Below are 22,136 nucleotides of genomic sequence, written 5' to 3' on the forward strand. Positions count from 1 at the left end.
AAGATGCGGGGTATGATGCTCACAGCACCTGGTATTCCCAAGCGGTCTCCCAATCAGGTACTAACCAGGCCGAACCATGCTTGGCTGCCGAGATCGGACGAGATCGGGCGAGATCGGGCCTTATCAGGGTGGTATGACCGTGAGCGGTACTGCTCTTGCAGATGGACACCAATGAAATGTCGAAAAAGATGCGGGGTATGATGCTCACAGCACCTGGTATTCCCAAGCGGTCTCCCAATCAGGTACTAACCAGGCCGAACCATGCTTGGCTGCCGAGATCGGACGAGATCGGGCCTTTTCAGGGTGGTATGGCCGTGAGCGGTACTGCACTAGCAGATGGACACCCATGAAATGTCGAAAAAGATGCGGGGTATGATGCTCACAGCACCTGGTATTCCCAAGCGGTCTCCCAATCAGGTACTAACCAGGCCGAACCATGCTTGGCTGCCGAGATCGGACGAGATCGGGCCTTTTCAGGGTGGTATGGCCGTGAGCGGTACTGCACTAGCAGATGGACACCCATGAAATGTCGAAAAAGATGCGGGGTATGATGCTCACAGGACCTGGTATTCCCAAGCGGTCTCCCAATCAGGTACTAAACAGGCCGAACCATGCTTGGCTTCCGAGATCGGACGAGATCGGACCTTTTCAGGGTGGTATGGCCGTGAGCGGTACTGCACTAGCAGATGGACACCCATGAAATGTCGAAAAAGATGCGGGGTATGATGCTCACAGCACCTGGTATTCCCAAGCGGTCTCCCAATCAGGTACTAACCAGGCCGAACCATGCTTGGCTTCCGAGATCGGGCCTTTTCAGGGTGGTATGGCCGTGAGCGGTACTGCTATTGCAGATGGACACCCATGAAATGTCGAAAAAGATGCGGGGTATGATGCTCACAGCACCTGGTATTCCCAAGCGGTCTCCCAATCAGGTACTAAACAGGCCGAACCATGCTTGGCTTCCGAGATCGGACGAGATCGCGCCTTTTCAGGGTGGTATGGCCGTGAGCGGTACTGCTCTTGCAGATGGACACCCATGAAATGTCGAGAAAGATGCGGGGTATGATGCTCACAGCACCTGGTATTCCCAAGCGGTCTCCCAATCAGGTACCAAACAGGCCGAACCATGCTTGGCTTCCAAGATCGGACGAGATTGGGCCTTTTCAGGGTGGTATGGCCATGTGCGGTACTGCACTTGCAGATGGACACCCATGAAATGTCGAAAAAGATGCGGGGTATGATGCTCACAGCACCTGGTATTCCCAAGCGGTCTCCCAATCAGGTACTAAACAGGCCGAACCATGCTTGGCTTCCGAGATCGGACGAGATCGGGCCTTTTCAGGGTGGTATGGCCGTGAGCGGTACTGCACTAGCAGATGGACACCCATGAAATGTCGAAAAAGATGCGGGGTATGATGCTCACAGCACCTGGTATTCCGAAGCGGTCTCCCAATCAGGTACTAAACAGGCCGAACCATGCTTGGCTGCCGAGATCGGGCGAGATCGGGCCTTTTCAGGGTGGTATGGCCGTGAGCGGTACTGCACTTGCAGATGGACACCCATGAAATGTCGAAAAAGATGCGGGGTATGATGCTCACAGCACCTGGTATTCCCAAGCGGTCTCCCAATCAGGTACTAAACAGGCCGAACCATGCTTGGCTGCCGAGATCGGACGAGATCGGGCCTTTTCAGGGTGGTATGGCCGTGAGCGGTACTGCACTAGCAGATGGACACCCATGAAATGTCGATAAAGATGCGGGGTATGATGCTCACAGCACCTGGTATTCCCAAGCGGTCTCCCAATCAGGTACTAACCAGGCCGAACCATGCTTGGCTTCCGAGATCGGACGAGATCGGGCCTTTTCAGGGTGGTATGGCCGTGAGCGGTACTGCTCTTGCAGATGGACACCCATGAAATGTCGAAAAAGATGCGGGGTATGATGCTCACAGCACCTGGTATTCCCAAGCGGTCTCCCAATCAGGTACTAAACAGGCCGAACCATGCTTGGCTGCCGAGATCGGACGAGATCGGGCCTTTTCAGGGTGGTATGGCCGTGAGAGGTACTGCACTAGCAGATGGACACCCATGAAATGTCGGTAAAGATGCGGGGTATGATGCTCACAGCACCTGGTATTCCCAAGCGGTCTCCCAATCAGGTACTAACCAGGCCGAACCATGCTTGGCTTCCGAGATCGGACGAGATCGGGCCTTTTCAGGGTGGTATGGCCGTGAGCGGTACTGCTCTTGCAGATGGACACCCATGAAATGTCGAAAAAGATGCGGGGTATGATGCTCACAGCAACTGGTATTCCCAAGCGGTCTCCCAATCAGGTACTAAACAGGCCGAACCAATGCTTAGCTTCCGAGATCGGACGAGATCGGGCCTTTTCAGGCTGGTATGGCCGTGAGCGGTACTGCACTAGCAGATGGACACCCATGAAATGTCGAAAAAGATGCGGGGTACGATGCTCACAGCACCTGGTATTCCCAAGCGGTCTCCCAATCAGGTACTAAACAGGCCGAACCATGCTTGGCTTCCGAGATCGGACGAGATCGGGCCTTTTCAGGGTGGTATGGCCGTGAGCGGTACTGCTCTAGCAGATGGACACCCATGAAATGTCGAAAAAGATGCGGGGTATGATGCTCACAGCACCTGGTATTCCCAAGCGGTCTCCCAATCAGGTACTAACCAGGCCGAACCATGCTTGGCTGCCGAGATCGGACGAAATCGGACGAGATCGGGCCTTATCAGGGTGGTATGGCCGTGAGCGGTACTGCACTAGCAGATGGACACCCATGAAATGTGGAAAAAGATGCGGGGTATGATGCTCACAGCACCTGGTATTCCCAAGTGGTCTCCCAATCAGGTACTAACCAGGCCAAACCATGCTTGGCTGCCGAGATCGGACGAGATCGGACGAGATCGGGCCTTATCAGGGTGGTATGGCCGTGAGCGGTACTGCTCTTGCAGATGGACACCCATGAAATGTCGAAAAAGATGCGGGGTATGATGCTCGCAGCACCTGGTATTCCCAAGCGGTCTCCCAATCAGGTACGAACCAGGCCGGACCATGTTTGGCTGCCAAAATCGGACAAGATCGGGCCTTTTCAGGGTGGTAAGGCCGTGAGCGGTACTGCTCTTGCAGATGGACACCCATGAAATGTCGAAAAAGATGCGGGGTATGATGCTCACAGCACCTGGTATTCCCAAGCGGTCTCCCAAACAGATACTAACCAGGCCGAACCATGCTTGACTTCCGAGTTCGGACGAGATCGGGCCTTTTCAGGGTGGTATGGCCTTGGGCGGTACTGCTCTTGCAGATGGACACCCATGAAATGTCGAAAAAGATGCGGGGTATGATGCTCACAGCACCTGGTATTCCCAAGCGGTCTCCCAAACAGGTACTAAACAGGCCGAACCATGCTTGGCTTCCGAGATCGGACGAGATCGGGCCTTTTCAGGGTGGTATGGCCGTGGGCGGTACTGCGCTTTCAGATAGACACCCATGAAATGTCGAAAAAGATGCGGGGTATGATGCTCACAGCACCTGGTATTCCCAAGCGGTCTCCCAATCAGGTACTAAACAGGCCGAACCATGCTTGGCTGCCGAGATCGGACGAGATCGGGCCTTTTCAGGGTGGTATGGCCGTGAGCGGTACTGCACTAGCAGATGGTCACCCATGAAATGTCGAAAAAGATGCGGGGTATGATGCTCACAGCACCTGGTATTCCCAAGCGGTCTCCCAATCAGGTACTAACCAGGCCGAACCATGCTTGGCTTCCGAGATCGGACGAGATCAGGCCTTTTCAGGGTGGTATGGCCGTGAGCGGTACTGCACTAGCAGATGGACACCCATGAAATGTCGAAAAAGATTCGGGGTATGATGCTCACAGCACCTGGTATTCCCAAGCGGTCTCCCAATCAGGTACTAACCAGGCCGAACCATGCTTGGCTTCCGAGATCGGACGAGATCGGGCCTTTTCAGGGTGGTATGGCCGTGAACGGTACTGCTCTTGCAGATGGACACCCATGAAATGTCGAAAAAGATGCGGGGTATGACGCTCACAGCACCTGGTATTCCCAAGCGGTCTCCCAATCAGGTACTAACCAGGCCGAACAATGCTTGGCTGCCGAGATCGGACGAGATCGGGCCTTTTCAGGGTGGTATGGCCGTGAGCGGTACTGCTCTTGCAGATGGACACCCATGAAATGTCGAAAAAGATGCGGGGTATGATGCTCACAGCACCTGGTATTCCCAAGCGGTCTCCCAATCAGGTACTAACCAGGCCGAACCATGCTTGGCTGCCGAGATCGGACGAGATCGGACGAGATCGGGCCTTTTCAGGGTGGTATGGCCGTGAGCGGTACTGCACTAGCAGATGGACACCCATGAAATGTCGAAAAAGATGCGGGGTATGATGCTCACAGCACCTGGCATTCCCAAGCGGTCTCCCAATCAGGTACTAAACAGGCCGAACCATGCTTGGCTTCCGAGATCGGGCGAGATCGGGCCTTTTCAGGGTGGTATGGCCGTGAGCGGTACTGCACCAGTAGATGGACACCCATGAAATGTCGAAAAAGATGCGGGGTATGATGCTCACAGCACCTGGTATTCCCAAGCGGTCTCCCAATCAGGTACTAACCAGGCCGAACCATGCTTGGCTTCCGAGATCGCACGAGATCGGGCCTTTTCAGGGTGGTATGGCCGTGAGCGGTACTGCACTAGCAGATGGACACTGTCAGGTTCATTAATAATTACCTTCGTCCGTAATTATCAATAACTGCAGGAAGACATCTTATTCAATTATTGACATTTAATTAAATAGAAATGGATACAACAGATAAAAGCCTCCGGAGGGGAGCGTTACAGCAAGTGTCACCTTACAACTTCCGAACGTCTTCCCGAATAGACGTTTTCGTCCCATTCTTATGGTCACAAGTTACAGAGTTGTTGATCATTCCATCACGTATGAGTAAAAACAACATCTGGGACTACAATAACAATCAAAGTATTTTACTAAGAACAAAAACAGGGACTAGACCTAACAACATGTAGATTAGAGTAATTATACAACCTCCTTGACCTAAGAATCATATAATATAATCATAATCATATAATCGTTACATACAGAAAAACCCGAAGTGTTACGGTTACATAACGATAACAATATTCTTGTTATTGTCCGAATAGCCCTGTCCTCGTCACCAAGGGCCCACCAAATCTCAAGGACCCAGATTGGGTGGATTGTTTGTATAACCATCCTGGAACAGGCTGTCCAGGTTAAAGATGACTTGGTGTGACCTCAACACTTTTGAAAAACAGAAAGAGAATGATTTAACAAAGTAATGAATTAATACAGAGAAAAGAAAGAGAATGATTTAATAAAGAAATGAATTAATATAACTATTATAATAGTAAAACAGAACAAACCCAACATTCCCCCGTTTTTATAATATGTATGTTATTAGTCATTTCTTAGTAATCACTAAATGGTAATGTCGGGTGACTGTGATTTTTCCCGCCTACTCCTTACTCCCATGGCTGGTCTGAAAGAGAAAAAACATAATTATATTCGTCCAATTGGTCCTCGGATTTACCGTACTCCTGGACCTCACTGCTTTCCCCAAACCGTCCCATAAGATACAACTCATGTACTTTAGAATTTGTAGGGGCAATTGCAGTAGTTATAAGTCGGCTTAGCAAGGAGCGCAAACAGGGGATACTACATCACCCACACAATGTTAGGATAGCGGTAATTGTGCCTATAGTAACCACGAAGGATGTAGCCAAATCTTTAGATTTTCCAAAGGTCTTATCCCACCAATCTGACAATGCGGACGTATCTACTCCAGAGTGCTCTTGCATATTGCGGTTCAGTGTTTGCAGGCCAGTAATGGCCCTGGTGAGAGATCCACTGGGTGACGCGTTGTTCGGTATGAAGGTGCAACATTGTTTTCCAAACATTGCACACACGCCCCCTGTTTCAAGGATCATATCCACCGCTATGCGATTCTGGAACGCCATCAGACTGGTAGCTGCCAGTTGTTCCTTCATGGCCACAAATCCCTGTTCAGTATAATTTCCAAGTTTTGAACATTGTAATGTAAGTAATTTATTCTATCCACATTTTTGTTTGGGGTGATTAGAAGGAAGATAGACTCCCAACCTGCTGCGATCTGATTAGCCAGCTTATACTCATCTGGTACGCCCCAGGGGATGCCAATCGCATCAATGTATGTTGGATCTCCTTCCCTCCATGCCTCTCGACGATGTCGGGAGGGTCGACCCTTCAGCCGAATTATGAGCCGCCAATTGTATCTCCTCCACTGTGGATGGAAAAACAGACATCGGTAAGAGCAGTGAGACCAAAGTACCTAGTCCTGCCGCGTTTCGGCAGGAGTCGTATAATTTATCTACCACCCCGCCACCATAGGCCAGAACGTGGTATCAGGGGTGTAGTTTGTTTTAGAACGCCGGTACACCACGTCATTTATCGCCCCCAGCTTCAGACCATGCCCTGTAAGGTTTAAGCAGGTAAAATGATTAAACAGTGGAAAAATTGACTTCCTATTTACTGCGTAACAGGATAAACACTGCTTCAATATTTTTTTTTTTTCTTGCCAAGTAGGACACGTTTTTTCATTTGTAAAAACACTTTTCCCCAAAAGAATGGTGATTGAGGGAGTTGTTAGACCCCATCGTTTTTTCCCTTGTCTGGTAGGTTATCCTAATCTTTTGTAAGATGGTTTAGTCTCAATTGAAACTATATGGAGACGTCAAACCCAATATAAAAGAGTTCCCTATAGTTTTATGGTATTGCTTGCTGAGCAATAATCTTTTCAATTAATATTGGTGTTTCCCGTATTTTATTAAGTCAGAAAGTTTATTTTACCCGTCCCCTCAATGTTTCAATTGAGACCACCCTTTTACCAAAGTAGCTCCACCTAGTGCTTGTCCTCTTTACACTCCATTAACAGCGCCCAATTATCCCCCGTTTGGGAAATCCCTGTTTCAGAAATACATTTTCACAGGTTAATATGTCAGTCCAAGCTTTCCAATCTTGACCAATTTCTGCAACAAGGCTTTTCCCAATCTTCAATTTTTTGCTGTTAATGTACCACACATATTTCCCACCATAGATTGCCCCTTTGTATGGCAACCGGGACGTCGCCGAGTCCAAATATATATTTTCATTTTGGAAATTTGATTTAGTAGGTAATGTTAATTAAATGTAAATCTGTATGTTTCTCGGTTTACCCTCCCGTAAGAAGGTGTATCCTCAATTGAAACGCCTCCGCCTTTTTCTCCAACTGGAGAAAACAACCCTACTGTGGAAAGGAATAGAATCACAATCATCATTAATCTCATTGCCCCAAAAGCAATAATTGTTTTCAACATGACTTTTTGTCTTTGTTTAGGGAGTTTTCCTCTTGAAACGTTTCAATTTAGACAACCTTCTTACTGTGGGAAAGGTGCATCCGTGTCCCCTTTCAGTAACAAGGACCCTCCCACTTTGTGTTGCTCCGATGTTTCTTCTTTTATGCTGCTTATCAGCATCCAGTCTTCAAGAATCACCGTCGCTTCGTCCGTTTCCTGTTAAGAAGCAAAATCTCCCTCTGATAGTCTAAATTTGGTGTGTGCGTTTTTTTTTCTCTGATAGATTCGCCTCATCATCCAATTGTCATTGTGTGGTGAATAATAACAATTTGTAAGGTCTACCAAACAGGACTTCATATAAGGTCCGCCAATTGTGGATGGTAGACAACTATTATATTAACAAAATGGGAGCCATTATCACTATAAATAGTTTCTGGAATTCCATATCGTGGAATGATATCCATATGATCTAATAAAATAAAATAAAATCTATATGTATTTTTTTGAAATGGATATGTGGGTATGCATATAGATTTAAACCCTAAGCCTTGTAGTGCCGTTGTAGCAAGGCCACCTCCCCCTTGTCGAGACATAGGTCTTCCCTTGACTCAAGCCCAAATTATTTTCTTTATTGATCTTTTATTGATAGATTATGTCTCGGTGGTCTGCCAATCAAAAAACACAAAAAGACAAACTATCATTCACGCTCACACTCATAAAAAAAAGAATTTAGTGTGTTCAACCAGTCTAGCATCCATAATTTCATTTTGTGGGAGTAAACTGGAGTACCCGGAGAAAATCCACAAATTCTCGAGGACGCCATGAATACCCCACATTCCGGAAAGTCTGGATCCACCCCGCATTCATTAGTAGATCCTTTAATATACACACCCCCACTCTAGCATTTTAACCGTTTGTAAAAAATTTCCTTCAAGTTTCACACAAAGTTATATCCTCTTTAATGCTATCAGTTTAGCTGTTTGTTCCCCGAATTGAGGTGGCAATAGTTTCACATCTAAGGTTTTTATTTTCACAGCCGCCATGACCTAATGGCCCCCTGTCAGGTTTTTGGAAAATCCCAATTTCCTCTAATAGCATGCCAATCACCTTTTAATGCGGCCATCCAATTTTGTTTCTACTTGTTTCAGGTGATAAGATAATCTCCCCCATTTGTAAAACAAATTCATCCACGCCTAATTTATACAACATGACGCCTACTTGTTTTAGATATGGGGTCCCCAATTTCCCAAAATTTCCCAGAATTAATGTACTACCACATCCTGTCAAAAACCCAAAACGACTAACATAACCTGTTTCTAAGCCAGATTCTGGAATTTGGAGAATTTCTCCTTTCCCTCCCTTATCTAAGCTTGTTATTGCCACTCGTTATCACTGTAACATTCAGGCGTATTAACCCCATCGTTGCTAAAGTTCTCACCAATTTGCATGCCCTTAAAGCAGTAAAAAGCAACGTTATTTGGTTGTATCAATTGACCAATGCTTATCCAATCCGTAATATCCTTAAAGTCACCAATATGACCTGTGACAAAGCATATTTCCTCCCGCCAGGACAACAGACAATGTTCTTTCAAGTGCACTTTGAAAAACATTCCATGTTACTCCATTCTTAGGGAAAATATGCTCATCCTAAACCAATTATTTTATTTACAATTCACCTAATTATTTGGATGAATGCCATGAATTTTATCATGCCACTATTGCATTGTAAATTTCCCATCTGATGTCGTTAACAGCCAAATAATTCAATACCTACTATACTTTGTAAATCACCTCATATGATGTTTACTTAAGACAAGAGTCATTTCCCATAGCCTGTTACCAAAACAAAAATCTACAACAATTAAATTAGAGAAATCAACCTTTTGTTAGACAATTCCTAATTACAAACTTTAATGTTTTAAAAACCTTATCGTCACCAATATACCATAATTTTGTAAATTTTGTCATCCTGGCCTTTTTTTCTTTTAAACAGCCAACCTCCTGGATTAAAGTATTTTGAATAATCAAAAAATTCTGAAATAGTATTAATATTATTTTATCCTCCAAAAGCTAGTTTCCTTTAACTAAGAGCCCTTTGAAATCCACAATTGCTCAAAAATGACTATTTTGGTCTATTTCCCAAATCCAAAGCTTTTTACCAAATCAACCTTTTACTAAACAGATTTTCTATCCTCTTAATACATTTCATTTTAAAACCCAAAATATCAATGCGAAAGCATCCGCATAGCCTTGCATTTCTTGCAGACCATGTATTGTTCTTATTCTGAAAAGTCCAAACAGAAAACGCAATTAGCCGTTAACTATGACCTCCACTCTTGCTGCGAAAACAGCATTGTTATCTTATGTTTACAAACCAGCTTTTTCCCTGTGCCCAAATACAACGCTTTTTAGAGAAGACAACCATTAAAACGTCAAATTAACCCCTCTTCCGATATTCAACTACATCACAATATTTTTCCAAGACCCCATATATCCAGAATATGTATGCTGCAAGCACAACAATATGGCAAAAACCCATTTTCTGCCCTCAAGTTTGCTTCAGCACCCCCAAGGCCAATTATTATTATTATAATGTCTTCACGGAAGGGATCACAAAATTTTAGTTGTTTACACGGTCCGAACGCTCCCGAAAGCCCAACACAGTTAAATCGTCTGCCCCGCGGCCCACATGTTTCACTCCCATCTAATCAGCAGCCGCTGCACCAGAAACGCTTCCCCCGCAGTTGACACATTTTTTGGCAAGTCTAGAGCATAATAAAAACACAGGTGACATTCCCTGCTAAAATTTAAATGATCATTTTGTATATATTCTTTTGTCTTTTTAAACACCATCTTCCCGTTAGCGGACGGGATCAAAAACCAAGCTGCAATAAGCCATCACATTGCTGTAAATTGACAGTACATATAGGTTATATTAACAAAGCACCACCCGCACTTGGAAATAACCATTCTAATTGTTGTTATACAAGCCCAAGCATCACAAAAAAAACCCAATTTATTGTAATCACAAAACGTCATACCCGGATTAACCAAATCAAATACCAGTGTCCCCATTAATTTTCTAGCTCCCTTTATTTTTGTTAAACTTCCTCCGCGCCCGTCACCTATCTCGGTAAATATTTTCCCCGTCAGCCGAGGAGGCCCCGCTATTTTTTCCTTACCAAACAGTACTTTCCCGCAGCCACGGTCTTAAATATATCCCCGTTATCCGAGGGAGCCCCCACTATTTTCCCAAAATAGTATTTTTAACTTCTCCCCGGCCTTATTTTGCCATTAGTGTCTGTGGAACAAGCTGTTACACTTTTATCCACTCACATATTATTTATATATGTATATTACCTCTATGCATTAGTGCATATATTATCCTGCATTCTATGCATTTTAAGCTGGCCAGCAAACCCATATTTATTTATCCATAAATATAGCTGTGTAATATTTTTAAAGCGCTTTGTCTTTCCAATTTTTTCCAATCCTTACAAGTTAGACGTATTTTTTGGATCGTCATCCAAACCCGCCTTACAACACGTGTTTCCCATATTTTACTTTTATTTTTTGTAGTGAGTTCGTGTGCCTCACACAGTTAACTCTATTATTTATTATTATTATTAATATTATTATTATCTATTCGACTGTATCGACTGTATCTCCTAGGCCTTTCCTAATTTTACTGCAGAAACCACACAAACACCATACAACGTATATTCGTGCCTACCCTTTAGACACAGGACACTCCCCGGCCCCAATATTGTACCTCTAGTACAATATATTCGTGCCTACCCCTGAGACACAGGACACTTTCCAGCAAAGTGCCCCACCGTACCTGCCATTGACTAGTATAAACACAGGGTTTTATCGCCGTCACCCAGGACGCGAAACCAGCCCAACAATGGACCTCACATACAATGTCCCTTTAACGCATTTGGAAACACCTTCACAACATGCAGACATTAATGTGGACTTACCCGAGATCCATCAGATGTCTCCCTCCAGCAGGAAAAGTCTTCAACCGCCGAGAATCCAGGCGCCCCCGTCGAAAAACTCCGGCCCACCAAGGGTTTTGAAGACGCCGTGCGCACGGTCACTTACCAGATGTCGAACAGCAGCGCCTGGGTTCTCGCTCCGGTATATTGACCTCCATGGCTCAGAAGGACCAAAATGTCAGGTTCATTAATAATTACCTTCGTCCGTAATTATCAATAACTGCAGGAAGACATCTTATTCAATTATTGACATTTAATTAAATAGAAATGGATACAACAGATAAAAGCCTCCGGAGGGGAGCGTTACAGCAAGTGTCACCTTACAACTTCCGAACGTCTTCCCGAATAGACGTTTTCGTCCCATTCTTATGGTCACAAGTTACAGAGTTGTTGATCATTCCATCACGTATGAGTAAAAACAACATCTGGGACTACAATAACAATCAAAGTATTTTACTAATAACAAAAACAGGGACTAGACCTAACAACATGTAGATTAGAGTAATTATACAACCTCCTTGACCTAAGAATCATATAATATAATCATAATCATATAATCGTTAATCGTTACATACAGAAAAACCCGAAGTGTACGGTTACATAACGATAACAATATTCTTGTTATTGTCCGAATAGCCCTGTCCTCGTCACCAAGGGCCCACCAAATCTCAAGGACCCAGATTGGGTGGATTATCTGTATAACCATCCTGGAACAGGCTGTCCAGGTTAAAGATGACTTGGTGTGACCTCAACACTTTTGAAAAACAGAAAGAGAATGATTTAACAAAGTAATGAATTAATACAGAGAAAAGAAAGAGAATGATTTAATAAAGAAATGAATTAATATAACTATTATAATAGTAAAACAGAACAAACCCAACAGACACCCATGAAATGTCGAAGAAGATGCGGGGTATGATGCTCACAGCACCTGGTATTCCCAAGCGGTCTCCCAAACAGGTTCTAACCAGGCCGAACCATGCTTGGCTTCCGAGATCGGACGAGATCGGGCCTTTTCAGGGTGGTATGGCCGTGAGCGGTGCTACTCTTGCAGATGGACACCCATGAAATGTCGAAAAAGATGCGGGGTATGATGCTCACAGCACCTGGTATTCCCAAGCGGTCTCCCAATCAGGTACTAACCAGGCCGAACCATGCTTGGCTGCCGAGATCGGACGAGATCGGGCGAGATCGGGCCTTATCAGGGTGGTATGGCCGTGAGCGGTACTGCTCTTGCAGATGGACACCCATGAAATGTCGAAAAAGATGCGGGGTATGATGCTCACAGCACCTGGTATTCCCAAGCGGTCTCCCAATCAGGTACTAACCAGGCTGAACCATGCTTGGCTTCCGAGATCGGGCGAGATCGGGCCTTTTCAGGGTGGTATGGCCGTGAGCGGTACTGCTCTTGCAGATGGACACCCATGAAATGTCGAAAAAGATGCGGGGTATGATGCTCACAGCACCTGGTATTCCCAAGCGGTCTCCCAATCAGGTACTAACCAGGCCGAACCATGCTTGGCTGCCGAGATCGGACGAGATCGGGCGAGATCGGGCGAGATCGGGCCTTATCAGGGTGGTATGGCCGTGAGCGGTACTGCTCTTGCAGATGGACACCCATGAAATGTCGAAAAAGATGCGGGATATGATGCTCACAGCACCTGGTATTCGCGAGCGGTCTCCCAATCAGGTACTAACCAGGCCGAACCATGCTTGGCTTCCGAGATCGGACGAGATCAGGCCTTTTCAGGGTGGTATGGCCGTAAGCGGTACTCTACCAGCAGATGGACACCCATGAAATGTCGAAAAAGATGCGGGGTATGATGCTCACAGCACCTGGTATTCCCAAGCGGTCTCCCAATCAGGTACTAACCAGGCCGAACCATGCTTGGCTGCCGAGATCGGGCGAGATCGGGCCTTTTCAGGGTGGTATGGCCGTGAGCGGTACTGCACTAGCAGATGGACACCCATGAAATGTCGAAAAAGATGCAGGGTATGATGCTCACAGCACCTGGTATTCCCAAGCGGTCTCCCAATCAGGTACTAAACAGGCCGAACCATGCTTGGCTTACGAGATCGGGCCTTTTCAGGGTGGTATGGCCGTGAGCGGTACTGGATTAGCAGATGGACACCCATGAAATGTCGAAAAAGATGCGGGGTATGATGCTCACAGCACCTGGTATTCTCAAGCGGTCTCCCAATCAGGTACTAACCAGGCCGAACAATGCTTAGCTTCCGAGATTGGACGAGATCAGGCCTTTTCAGGGTGGTATGGCCGTGAGCGGTACTCTACCAGCAGATGGACACCCATGAAATGTCGAAAAAGATGCGGGGTATGATGCTCACAGCACCTGGTATTCCCAAGCGGTCTCCCATTCAGGTTCTAAACAGGCTGAACCATGCTTGGCTTCCGAGATCGGACGAGATCAGGCCTTTTCAGGGTGGTATGGCCGTGAGCAGTACTGCACTAGCAGATGGACACCCATGAAATGTCGAAAAAGATGCGGGGTATGATGCTCACAGCACCTGGTATTCCCAAGCAGTCTCACAATCAGGTACTAACCAGGCCGAACTATGCTTGGCTTCCGAGATCGGACGAGATCGGGCCTTTTCAGGGTGGTATGGCCGTGAGCGGTACTGCACTTGCAGATGGACACCCATGAAATGTCGAAAAAGATGCGGGGTATGATGCTCACAGCACCTGGTATTCCCAAGCGGTCTCCCAATCAGGTACTAAACAGGCCGAACGATGCTTGGCTGCCGAGATCGGACGAGATCGGGCGAGATCGGGCCTTATCAGGGTGGTATGGCCGTGAGCGGTACTGCTCTTGCAGATGGACACCCATGAGCTAAAGTATTAATTCGACCTTCTACACCTGCTACCCAAATCAATTGGGATTTGACATTATTCAAAGTCAGTTGAAATATTCAGGTTATAAAAGAGGGGGGAAAAGGCAGGAATATATACAGCTATGTTTTACTTTTGTGCATTTCAGGCCAAATTGGTATTTGTCTTTGAGTCAGCAATAATAACAAAGGAGTAAAGTCAGCTTGATTGCAGTAAGACTTTTTGCACTCTATACACTCAATTTTCACATGTTGTTTTACTTCTGGACGCTGCAAATGGACTACACATCTGTTGCATCGTGTGTATATATGTGTATTACCGTAGTTTGAATTTTGATTTAAACCTTTACAACCCAATTGCCTCAGATCAAGCAATTATAATGTAAAGTAGTAGATGTTTAAAAAAAGCACCAAATGCAAAAAGATAACAAAATAACAATACTAAATAGTCAAATAAGCAACTCCATTATTCTTTTAGAGAAAATATCTCAGCTGGGTCAAGTCATTCAATTCAAATCGACTGGTAATCAGATTCAATTAAAGACTAACCGATTGGGTGCAACGTTGTAGTGGCAGCACAACTAAATGAATTCACTGAATTTAAATGGGATTTATAAGTGTTTTCACATTTTATACTGTAAAACAAAAAATCACATAGGATTTATGGTTAAACACTGGAGCTACAGAATTTTACCAGAAATTACATTCAATTGGTATAGCACTTCAATAACCACCAATTTATTGGAACACTATTGTAGATTTTTCATTTCACTGAAACTAAAATTATATTGCTCCACCACCACATGCACACACCCCTTTCTTACTGTATAACTCTAGCAACCACAAGTATTTTATTTTTATTTTTTTAAGAAGAAAATGACTGACTATTCTTCTGTCTGTTCAGATATCACTACTTTTACATGATAAGAGAAGTAATTTTTAAAGAAGGCTCAGCAAAATACCCAGCATTCAATAGTACTGGCATGCTGGATTTTGCAAACTACACTCCTCAACTGCACGGAAAAAAAATAGAAAAAAGCAGTCATACATTGTCTGCAGTACTTTCCACTCACTCGCTTACACTTTGTACTCCATCCTTTCTACACAAAAAGCATCATCCCGCTGTTACAGAGTAAAGAAGGTTGCACAGAGTCCTTTTCTTGCTGTTCTGTCTCTTTAGAACAGAAGGACACTTTGCGCTTCACAGAATGCAAGTCTACAAGTACTGCTGCTTAGATGTGGTTGAATGTTAGGCCCCTAAGAAATACATGTGAAGCAACAGCAATGCTTTACAAGGTGTCTATTGTTTATATAAATAAACATAAAACAGGTTACGAAAACATGCTGTAAAATCCAAATCATATTTTATCATAGTTTCACATGCTTAAACTAATAGTAATTGTTTAGTATAAATGATCGTCATGTGAAAGACATTGTTTAGTATTCTTTCATTCATTCATTCTCTCAACCGCTTATCCTCACAAGGGTCACGGGGGGTGCTAAGGCCTATCCCAGCTATCTACGGGCACCAGGCGGGGGACAAAAGAATGAACATAATTTAAAGTAATTGCTCTACAGTTGTACTGCATACCGGAGGTCATTTAATTCATTCAGATCAAGAACCTCAAATAACATATCGGCTGGTATTGTTGGAGATGGAAATCCAACTCATTTTATCTCTGAGGGCTAGCTGCGAATGCACTTGCATTATGTCAGTAAAATTCTAGAAATCATAGCGAAAGGGTTATTTTTCAAGAACATCTGTTCCCGAAAGACCGACAAATTGTCTTTATTTGATGCTCTTGTCAGGAGTGGTTGGATTGCCTTTCCTGGCATGACGTCACGATAACTATCAGCTGTCACTAATTACGTGATTAGATTATTTTTGGCGTCACTGGACAAGGTCCAAGTGGACATGGGGAAGCTGGAGCACCTCTTTGAGTCCAGGGCCAAAGAGACGCCATGGGCCAAGAAAGCGCCAGAGAGCAAAAAGTCCGAGATCCTGGTTCTGGACTCCAAGCGGAGCACCGCCATCAACATCGGGATGACGGTCCTGCCCGCCGTTCACGTCATCAAGAGCGCCATCCTCAACTTTGACGACTTTGCCATCAACAAGGAGGGTGTGGAGAAGATCCTGAGCATGACGCCCACAGAGGAGGAGAAGCAGAAGATCCGCGAGGCTCGCTCGGCCAATCCCGACGTTCCCCTGGGGACGGCCGAGGAATTCCTCTCGGGCCTGGCTTCCGTCAGCGCCTTGACCCCCCGCCTGCAGCTGTGGTCTTTCAAACTCAACTATGAGGCACTCGAGCAGGAGATCGCCGAGCCCCTGTTTGACCTGAAGTTGGGCATGGAGCAGCTGGCCGGCAACCGGACCTTCAAGAAGATCCTGGCCACGCTGCTGGCCGTGGGGAACTTCCTCAACGGGTGTCCTCCTCACCAGAATCTTCAGGCTCCCTCCATGGTGAATCAATTCCTCTGGGCATAGGCATAAGATAACTTGGGCGCTCTCTGGTGGTTGTACGCACCTGGGCATCATGATGAAACGGTAAAGGCTTCCCAGGGCGACGTGCATAGCAGTGGTGGGGCGTATGAGTACGCTGCGGCTCTAACTCTTCTACCAGCTGTGGCTCATCTCTAGAAATGATGTGCCTGAGAGCCCCGCACCACGGTGTGTCCATTACAAAATTCCTAAACGATTCTGAGGGGTTTCTTATACATTCCAAGCAGTCCGGTGTCTTCGAGGTGGATGGTTTGCGTCGCCGAGTGCGTCGGCGCGAGCGTGGGTGGCGCTCCGCTGGGTCCATAATGGTTGGATCGTGCTGTTACGATTTCGCCGCGTAGTGCGACGCGATCGTAGGGTAAGTTGAACCCAGATGCAGAGTCGCCGAAGTAATTGGAAAGGTGAGGCAGATCTGTAGCTCTTGTTGGTTGATTTAATAAACGGGGTAACATAACTTAAACAACTTGGCTTGACCACTCATTACAAACGAACTGAACATCCGGCGTGGCGTCAATGGAAACAGCAATTACTACGAGGATTAACAGGAAACGAAACCAGAACTTAACCAGTCGATCCAACCGCGTCCACAGAAAATCATAATGCTTAAATACCAAAAATAATCTAATCACGTAATTAGTGACAGCTGATAGTTATCGTGACGTCATGCCAGGAAAGGCAATCCAACCACTCCTGACAGCTCTGAGTGATTTTGGATCCTTTGTTTCTCCCCCAAGTAATGAGGACATGTTCTTTTTAAGATAGCTCTCCATCTAAGTCCTACTATAGGTCCAGTCTTGGTAAAAGGTGCATGATGACAACTGATCTATCTGAAATCCAGAATTTGATCTGGATTTCAGATAGATCACCCATGAAATGTCGAAAAAGATGCGGGGTATGATGCTCACAGCACCTGGTATTCCCAAGCGGTCTCCCAATCAGGTACTAACCAGGCCGTACCATGCTTGGCTTCCGAGATCGAACGAGATCGGGCCTTTTCAGGGTGGTATGGCCGTGAGCGGTACTGTTCTTGCAGATGGACACCCATGAAATGTCGAAAAAGATGCGGGGTATGATGCTCACAGCACCTGGTATTCCCAAGCGGTCTCCCAATCAGGTACTAACCAGGCCGAACCATGCTTGGCTTCCGAGATCGGACGAGATCGGGCCTTTTCAGGGTGGTATGGCCGTGAGCGGTACTGCTTTTGCAGATGGACACCCATGAAATGTCGAAAAAGATGCGGGGTATGATACTCACAGCACCTGGTATTCCCAAGCGGTCTCCCAATCAGGTACTAAACAGGCCGAACCATGCTTGGCTTCCGAGATCGGAGGAGATCGGGCCTTTTCAGGGTGGTATGGCCGTGAGCGGTACTGCTCTTGCAGATGGACACCCATGAAATGTCGAAAAAGATGCGGGGTATGATGCTCACAGCACCTGGTATTCCCAAGCGGTCTCCCAATCAGGTACTAACCAGGCCGAACCATGCTTGGCTTCCGAGATCGGACGAGATCGGGCCTTTTCAGGGTGGTATGGCCGTGAGCGGTACTGCACTAGCAGATGGACACCCATGAAATGTCGAAAAAGATGCGGGGCATGGTTCTCACAGCACCCGGTATTCCCAAGCGGTCTCCCAATCTGGTACTAAACAAGTCTAACCATGCTTGGCTTCCGAGATCGGACGAGATCGGGCCTTTTCAGGGTGGTATGGCCGTGAGCGGTACTGCACTAGCAGATGGACACCCATGAAATGTCGAAAAAGATGCGGGGTATGATGTACACAGCACCTGGTATTCCCAAGCGGACTCCCAATCAGGTACTAACCAGGCCGAACCATGCTTGGCTTCCGAGATCGGACGAGATCGGGCCTTTTCAGGGTGGTATGGCCGTGAGCGGTACTGCAGTAGCAGATGGACACCCATGAAATGTCGAAAAAGATGCGGGGTATGATGCTCACCGCACCTGGTATTCCCAAGCGGTCTCCCAATCAGGTACTAAACAGGCCGAACCATGCTTGGCTTCCGAGATCGGGCCTTTTTCAGGGTGGTATGGCCGTGAGCGGTACTGCTCTTGCAGATGGACACCCATGAAATGTCGAAAAAGATGCGGGGTATGATGCTCACAGCACGTGGTATTCCCAAGCGGTCTCCCAATCAGGTACTAACCAGGCCGAACCATGCTTGGCTTTCGAGATCGGACGAGATCGGGCCTTTTCAGGGTGGTATGGCCGTGGGCGGTACTGCACTAGCAGATGGACACCCATGAAATGTCGAAAAAGATGCGGGGTATGATGCTCACAGCACCTGGTATTCCCAAGCGGTCTCCCAATCAGGTACTAACCAGGCCGAAACATGCTTGGCTTCCGAGGTCGGACAAGATCGGGCTTTTTCAGGGTGGTATGGCCGTGAGCGGAACTGCTCTTGCAGATGGACACCCATGAAATGTCGAAAAAGATGCGGGGTATGATGCTCACCGCACCTGGTATTCCCAAGCGGTCACCCAATCAGGTACTAACCAGGCCGACCCATGCTTGGCTGCCGAGATCGGACGAGATCGGGCGAGATCGGGCCTTATCAGGGTGGTATGACCGTGAGCGGTACTGCTCTTGCAGATGGACACCCATGAAATGTCGAAAAAGATGCGGGGTATGATGGTCACAGCACCTGGTATTCCCAAGCGGTCTCCCAATCAGGTACTAAACAGGCCGAACCATGCTTGGCTTCCAAGATCAGACGAGATCGGGCCTTTTCAGGGTGGTATGGCCGTGAGCGGTACTGCACTTGCAGATGGACACCCATGAAATGTCGAAAAAGATGCGGGGTATGATGCTCACAGCACCTGGTATTCCCAAGCGGTCTCCCAATCAGGTACTAAACAGGCCGAATCATGCTTGGCTTCCGAGATCGGACGAGATCGGGCCTTTTCAGGGTGGTATGGCCGTGAGCGGTACTGCACTAGCAGATGGACACCCATGAAATGTCGAAAAAAATGCGGGGTATGATGCTCACAGCACCTGGTATTCCGAAGCGGTCTGCCAATCAGGTACTAAACAGGCCGAACCATGCTTGGCTGCCGAGATCGGACGAGATCGGGCCTTTTCAGGGTGGTATGGCCGTGAGCGGTACTGCTCTTGCAGATGGACACCCATGAAATATCGAAAAAGATGCGGGGTATGATGCTCACAGCACCTGGTATTCCCAAGCGGTCTCCCAATCAGGTACTAAACAGGCCGAACCATGCTTGGCTTACGAGATCGGGCCTTTTCAGGGTGGTATGGCCGTGAGCGGTACTGCTCTTGCAGATGGACACCCATGAAATGTCGAAAAAGATGCGGGGTATGATGCTCACAGCACCTGGTATTCCCAAGCGGTCTCCCAATCAGGTACTAAACAGGCCGAACCATGCTTGGCTTCCGAGATCGGACGAGATCGGGCCTTTTCAGGGTGGTATGGCCGTGAGCGGTACTGCACCAGCAGATGGACACCCATGAAATGTCGAAAAAGATGCGGGGTATGATGCTCACAGCACCTGGTATTCCCAAGCGGTCTTCAATCAGGTACTAAACAGGCCGAACCATGCTTGGCTTCCGAGATCGGACGAGATCGGGCCTTTTCAGGGTGGTATGGCCGTGAGCGGTACTGCTCTTGCAGATGGACACCCATGAAATGTCGAAAAAGATGCGGGGTATGATGCTCACAGCACCTGGTATTCCCAAGCGGTCTCCCAATCAGGTACTAACCAGGCCGAACCATGCTTGGCTTCCGAGATCGGATGAGATCGGACGAGATCGGGCCTTTTCAGGGTGGTTTGGCCGTGAGCGGTACTGCTCTTGCAGATGGACACCCATGAAATGTCGAAAAAGATGCGGGGTATGATGCTCACAGCACCTGGTATTCCCAAGCGGTCTCCCAATCAGGTACTAAACAGGCTGAATCATGCTTGGCTTCCGAGATCGGACGAGATCGGGCCTTATCAGGGTGGTATGGCCATGAGCGGTACTGCTCTTGCAGATGGACACCCATGAAATGTCGAAAAAGATGCGGGGCATGGATCTCACAGCACCTGGTATTCCCAAGCGGTCTCCCATTCAGGTACTAACCAGGCCGAACCATGCTTGGCTTCCAAGATCGGACGAGATCGGACGAGATCGGGCCTTTTCAGGGTGGTATGACCGTGGGCGGTACTGCACTAGCAGATGGACACCCATGAAATGTCGAAAAAGATGCGGGGTATGATGCTCACAGCACCTGGTACTCCCAAGCGGTCTCCCAATCAGGTACTAAACAGGCCGAATCATGCTTGGCTGCCGAGATCGGACGAGATCGGGCCTTTTCAGGGTGGTATGGCCGTGAGCGGTACTGCTCTTGCAGATGGACACCCATGAAATGTCGAAAAAGATGCGGGGTATGATGCTCACAGCACCTGGTATTCCCAAGCGGTCTCCCAATCAGGTACTAAACAGGCCGAACCATGCTTGGCTTACGAGATCGGGCCTTTTCAGGGTGGTATGGCCGTGAGCGGTACTGCTCTTGCAGATGGACACCCATGAAATGTCGAAAAAGATGCAGGGTATGATGCTCACAGCACCTGGTATTCCCAAGCGGTCTCCCAATCAGGTACTAAACAGGCCGAACCATGCTTGGCTTCCGAGATCGGACGAGATCGGGCCTTTTCAGGGTGGTATGGCCGTGAGCGGTATTGCACCAGCAGATGGACACCCATGAAATGTCGAAAAAGATGCGGGGTATGATGCTCACAGCACCTGGTATTCCCAAGCGGTCTTCAATCAGGTACTAAACAGGCCGAACCATGCTTGGCTTCCGAGATCGGACGAGACCGGGCCTTTTCAGGGTGGTATGGCCGTGAGCGGTACTGCACTAGCAGATGGACACCCATGAAATGTTGAAAAAGGTGCGGGGTATGATGCTCACAGCACGTGGTATTCCCGAGCGGTCTCCCAATCAGGTACTAACCAGGCCGAACCATGCTTGGCTGCCGAGATCGGGCGAGATCGGGCCTTTTCAGGGTGGTATGGCCGTGAGCGGTACTGCTCTTGCAGATGGACACCCATGAAATGTCGAAAAAGATGCGGGGTATGATGCTCACAGCACCTGGGATTCCCAAGCGGTCTCCCAATCAGGTACTAAACAGACCGAACCATGCTTGGCTTCCGAGATCGGACGAGATCGGGCCTTTTCAGGGTGGTATGGCCGTGAGCGGTACTGCTCTCGCAGATGGACACCCATGAAATGTCGAAAAAGATGCGGGGTATGATGCTAACAGCACCTGGTATTCCCAAGCGGTCTCCCAATCAGGTACTAAACAGGTCGAACCATGCTTGGCTGCCAAGATCGGACGAGATCGGGCCTTTTCAGGGTGGTATGGCCGTGAGCGGTACTGCACTAGCAG

At 47.4% G+C, this 22,136-nt stretch overlaps 59 pseudogenes; all 59 read right to left on the reverse strand.

The window, feature by feature from the left end:
* Window positions 1-16: 16 nt before the first annotated feature.
* On the reverse strand, window positions 17-145 carry LOC144183517 (5S ribosomal RNA; annotated as a pseudogene).
* Window positions 146-201: 56 nt separating this feature from the next.
* LOC144186115 (5S ribosomal RNA) lies at window positions 202-320 on the reverse strand (annotated as a pseudogene).
* Window positions 321-376: 56 nt separating this feature from the next.
* LOC144186127 (5S ribosomal RNA) lies at window positions 377-495 on the reverse strand (annotated as a pseudogene).
* Window positions 496-551: 56 nt separating this feature from the next.
* LOC144182847 (5S ribosomal RNA) lies at window positions 552-670 on the reverse strand (annotated as a pseudogene).
* A 56-nt stretch (window positions 671-726) lies between these two features.
* On the reverse strand, window positions 727-835 carry LOC144186017 (5S ribosomal RNA; annotated as a pseudogene).
* Window positions 836-891: 56 nt separating this feature from the next.
* Window positions 892-1,010, reverse strand: LOC144190094 (5S ribosomal RNA; annotated as a pseudogene).
* Window positions 1,011-1,066: 56 nt separating this feature from the next.
* Window positions 1,067-1,185, reverse strand: LOC144183825 (5S ribosomal RNA; annotated as a pseudogene).
* A 56-nt stretch (window positions 1,186-1,241) lies between these two features.
* On the reverse strand, window positions 1,242-1,360 carry LOC144187554 (5S ribosomal RNA; annotated as a pseudogene).
* Window positions 1,361-1,416: 56 nt separating this feature from the next.
* LOC144183038 (5S ribosomal RNA) lies at window positions 1,417-1,535 on the reverse strand (annotated as a pseudogene).
* A 56-nt stretch (window positions 1,536-1,591) lies between these two features.
* On the reverse strand, window positions 1,592-1,710 carry LOC144188749 (5S ribosomal RNA; annotated as a pseudogene).
* Window positions 1,711-1,766: 56 nt separating this feature from the next.
* Window positions 1,767-1,885, reverse strand: LOC144189920 (5S ribosomal RNA; annotated as a pseudogene).
* A 56-nt stretch (window positions 1,886-1,941) lies between these two features.
* LOC144190405 (5S ribosomal RNA) lies at window positions 1,942-2,060 on the reverse strand (annotated as a pseudogene).
* A 56-nt stretch (window positions 2,061-2,116) lies between these two features.
* Window positions 2,117-2,235, reverse strand: LOC144189932 (5S ribosomal RNA; annotated as a pseudogene).
* A 56-nt stretch (window positions 2,236-2,291) lies between these two features.
* LOC144185556 (5S ribosomal RNA) lies at window positions 2,292-2,411 on the reverse strand (annotated as a pseudogene).
* Window positions 2,412-2,467: 56 nt separating this feature from the next.
* LOC144187556 (5S ribosomal RNA) lies at window positions 2,468-2,586 on the reverse strand (annotated as a pseudogene).
* A 56-nt stretch (window positions 2,587-2,642) lies between these two features.
* On the reverse strand, window positions 2,643-2,771 carry LOC144184255 (5S ribosomal RNA; annotated as a pseudogene).
* Window positions 2,772-2,827: 56 nt separating this feature from the next.
* LOC144183060 (5S ribosomal RNA) lies at window positions 2,828-2,956 on the reverse strand (annotated as a pseudogene).
* A 231-nt stretch (window positions 2,957-3,187) lies between these two features.
* On the reverse strand, window positions 3,188-3,306 carry LOC144182541 (5S ribosomal RNA; annotated as a pseudogene).
* A 56-nt stretch (window positions 3,307-3,362) lies between these two features.
* LOC144190650 (5S ribosomal RNA) lies at window positions 3,363-3,481 on the reverse strand (annotated as a pseudogene).
* A 56-nt stretch (window positions 3,482-3,537) lies between these two features.
* LOC144188751 (5S ribosomal RNA) lies at window positions 3,538-3,656 on the reverse strand (annotated as a pseudogene).
* A 56-nt stretch (window positions 3,657-3,712) lies between these two features.
* LOC144187784 (5S ribosomal RNA) lies at window positions 3,713-3,831 on the reverse strand (annotated as a pseudogene).
* A 56-nt stretch (window positions 3,832-3,887) lies between these two features.
* Window positions 3,888-4,006, reverse strand: LOC144184859 (5S ribosomal RNA; annotated as a pseudogene).
* A 56-nt stretch (window positions 4,007-4,062) lies between these two features.
* Window positions 4,063-4,181, reverse strand: LOC144190419 (5S ribosomal RNA; annotated as a pseudogene).
* A 56-nt stretch (window positions 4,182-4,237) lies between these two features.
* LOC144182898 (5S ribosomal RNA) lies at window positions 4,238-4,366 on the reverse strand (annotated as a pseudogene).
* A 56-nt stretch (window positions 4,367-4,422) lies between these two features.
* On the reverse strand, window positions 4,423-4,541 carry LOC144191223 (5S ribosomal RNA; annotated as a pseudogene).
* A 56-nt stretch (window positions 4,542-4,597) lies between these two features.
* LOC144187890 (5S ribosomal RNA) lies at window positions 4,598-4,716 on the reverse strand (annotated as a pseudogene).
* A 7,585-nt stretch (window positions 4,717-12,301) lies between these two features.
* Window positions 12,302-12,420, reverse strand: LOC144191339 (5S ribosomal RNA; annotated as a pseudogene).
* Window positions 12,421-12,476: 56 nt separating this feature from the next.
* On the reverse strand, window positions 12,477-12,605 carry LOC144182655 (5S ribosomal RNA; annotated as a pseudogene).
* A 56-nt stretch (window positions 12,606-12,661) lies between these two features.
* On the reverse strand, window positions 12,662-12,780 carry LOC144191715 (5S ribosomal RNA; annotated as a pseudogene).
* Window positions 12,781-12,836: 56 nt separating this feature from the next.
* Window positions 12,837-12,975, reverse strand: LOC144185331 (5S ribosomal RNA; annotated as a pseudogene).
* A 56-nt stretch (window positions 12,976-13,031) lies between these two features.
* Window positions 13,032-13,150, reverse strand: LOC144181782 (5S ribosomal RNA; annotated as a pseudogene).
* Window positions 13,151-13,206: 56 nt separating this feature from the next.
* Window positions 13,207-13,325, reverse strand: LOC144189699 (5S ribosomal RNA; annotated as a pseudogene).
* A 221-nt stretch (window positions 13,326-13,546) lies between these two features.
* Window positions 13,547-13,665, reverse strand: LOC144184116 (5S ribosomal RNA; annotated as a pseudogene).
* Window positions 13,666-13,721: 56 nt separating this feature from the next.
* LOC144185453 (5S ribosomal RNA) lies at window positions 13,722-13,840 on the reverse strand (annotated as a pseudogene).
* Window positions 13,841-13,896: 56 nt separating this feature from the next.
* Window positions 13,897-14,015, reverse strand: LOC144184140 (5S ribosomal RNA; annotated as a pseudogene).
* A 56-nt stretch (window positions 14,016-14,071) lies between these two features.
* LOC144186508 (5S ribosomal RNA) lies at window positions 14,072-14,200 on the reverse strand (annotated as a pseudogene).
* A 3,427-nt stretch (window positions 14,201-17,627) lies between these two features.
* LOC144183624 (5S ribosomal RNA) lies at window positions 17,628-17,746 on the reverse strand (annotated as a pseudogene).
* A 56-nt stretch (window positions 17,747-17,802) lies between these two features.
* LOC144189944 (5S ribosomal RNA) lies at window positions 17,803-17,921 on the reverse strand (annotated as a pseudogene).
* A 56-nt stretch (window positions 17,922-17,977) lies between these two features.
* Window positions 17,978-18,096, reverse strand: LOC144190527 (5S ribosomal RNA; annotated as a pseudogene).
* Window positions 18,097-18,152: 56 nt separating this feature from the next.
* Window positions 18,153-18,271, reverse strand: LOC144189955 (5S ribosomal RNA; annotated as a pseudogene).
* A 56-nt stretch (window positions 18,272-18,327) lies between these two features.
* On the reverse strand, window positions 18,328-18,446 carry LOC144191907 (5S ribosomal RNA; annotated as a pseudogene).
* Window positions 18,447-18,502: 56 nt separating this feature from the next.
* Window positions 18,503-18,621, reverse strand: LOC144191566 (5S ribosomal RNA; annotated as a pseudogene).
* Window positions 18,622-18,843: 222 nt separating this feature from the next.
* On the reverse strand, window positions 18,844-18,962 carry LOC144183743 (5S ribosomal RNA; annotated as a pseudogene).
* A 56-nt stretch (window positions 18,963-19,018) lies between these two features.
* On the reverse strand, window positions 19,019-19,137 carry LOC144191804 (5S ribosomal RNA; annotated as a pseudogene).
* A 56-nt stretch (window positions 19,138-19,193) lies between these two features.
* LOC144186429 (5S ribosomal RNA) lies at window positions 19,194-19,322 on the reverse strand (annotated as a pseudogene).
* Window positions 19,323-19,378: 56 nt separating this feature from the next.
* Window positions 19,379-19,497, reverse strand: LOC144182760 (5S ribosomal RNA; annotated as a pseudogene).
* A 56-nt stretch (window positions 19,498-19,553) lies between these two features.
* Window positions 19,554-19,672, reverse strand: LOC144190294 (5S ribosomal RNA; annotated as a pseudogene).
* A 56-nt stretch (window positions 19,673-19,728) lies between these two features.
* On the reverse strand, window positions 19,729-19,847 carry LOC144183053 (5S ribosomal RNA; annotated as a pseudogene).
* A 221-nt stretch (window positions 19,848-20,068) lies between these two features.
* Window positions 20,069-20,187, reverse strand: LOC144187557 (5S ribosomal RNA; annotated as a pseudogene).
* A 56-nt stretch (window positions 20,188-20,243) lies between these two features.
* On the reverse strand, window positions 20,244-20,361 carry LOC144184375 (5S ribosomal RNA; annotated as a pseudogene).
* Window positions 20,362-20,417: 56 nt separating this feature from the next.
* On the reverse strand, window positions 20,418-20,546 carry LOC144183221 (5S ribosomal RNA; annotated as a pseudogene).
* A 56-nt stretch (window positions 20,547-20,602) lies between these two features.
* Window positions 20,603-20,721, reverse strand: LOC144184898 (5S ribosomal RNA; annotated as a pseudogene).
* A 56-nt stretch (window positions 20,722-20,777) lies between these two features.
* On the reverse strand, window positions 20,778-20,906 carry LOC144186704 (5S ribosomal RNA; annotated as a pseudogene).
* A 56-nt stretch (window positions 20,907-20,962) lies between these two features.
* LOC144182097 (5S ribosomal RNA) lies at window positions 20,963-21,081 on the reverse strand (annotated as a pseudogene).
* A 221-nt stretch (window positions 21,082-21,302) lies between these two features.
* Window positions 21,303-21,421, reverse strand: LOC144187558 (5S ribosomal RNA; annotated as a pseudogene).
* A 56-nt stretch (window positions 21,422-21,477) lies between these two features.
* On the reverse strand, window positions 21,478-21,595 carry LOC144185752 (5S ribosomal RNA; annotated as a pseudogene).
* A 56-nt stretch (window positions 21,596-21,651) lies between these two features.
* Window positions 21,652-21,770, reverse strand: LOC144184000 (5S ribosomal RNA; annotated as a pseudogene).
* A 56-nt stretch (window positions 21,771-21,826) lies between these two features.
* Window positions 21,827-21,945, reverse strand: LOC144190350 (5S ribosomal RNA; annotated as a pseudogene).
* A 56-nt stretch (window positions 21,946-22,001) lies between these two features.
* On the reverse strand, window positions 22,002-22,120 carry LOC144184441 (5S ribosomal RNA; annotated as a pseudogene).
* Between the last annotated feature and the right edge of the window lie 16 nt (window positions 22,121-22,136).

Source organism: Stigmatopora nigra, unplaced genomic scaffold, assembly GCF_051989575.1.
Source record: "Stigmatopora nigra isolate UIUO_SnigA unplaced genomic scaffold, RoL_Snig_1.1 HiC_scaffold_24, whole genome shotgun sequence".
Lineage (NCBI taxonomy): Eukaryota > Metazoa > Chordata > Actinopteri > Syngnathiformes > Syngnathidae > Stigmatopora > Stigmatopora nigra.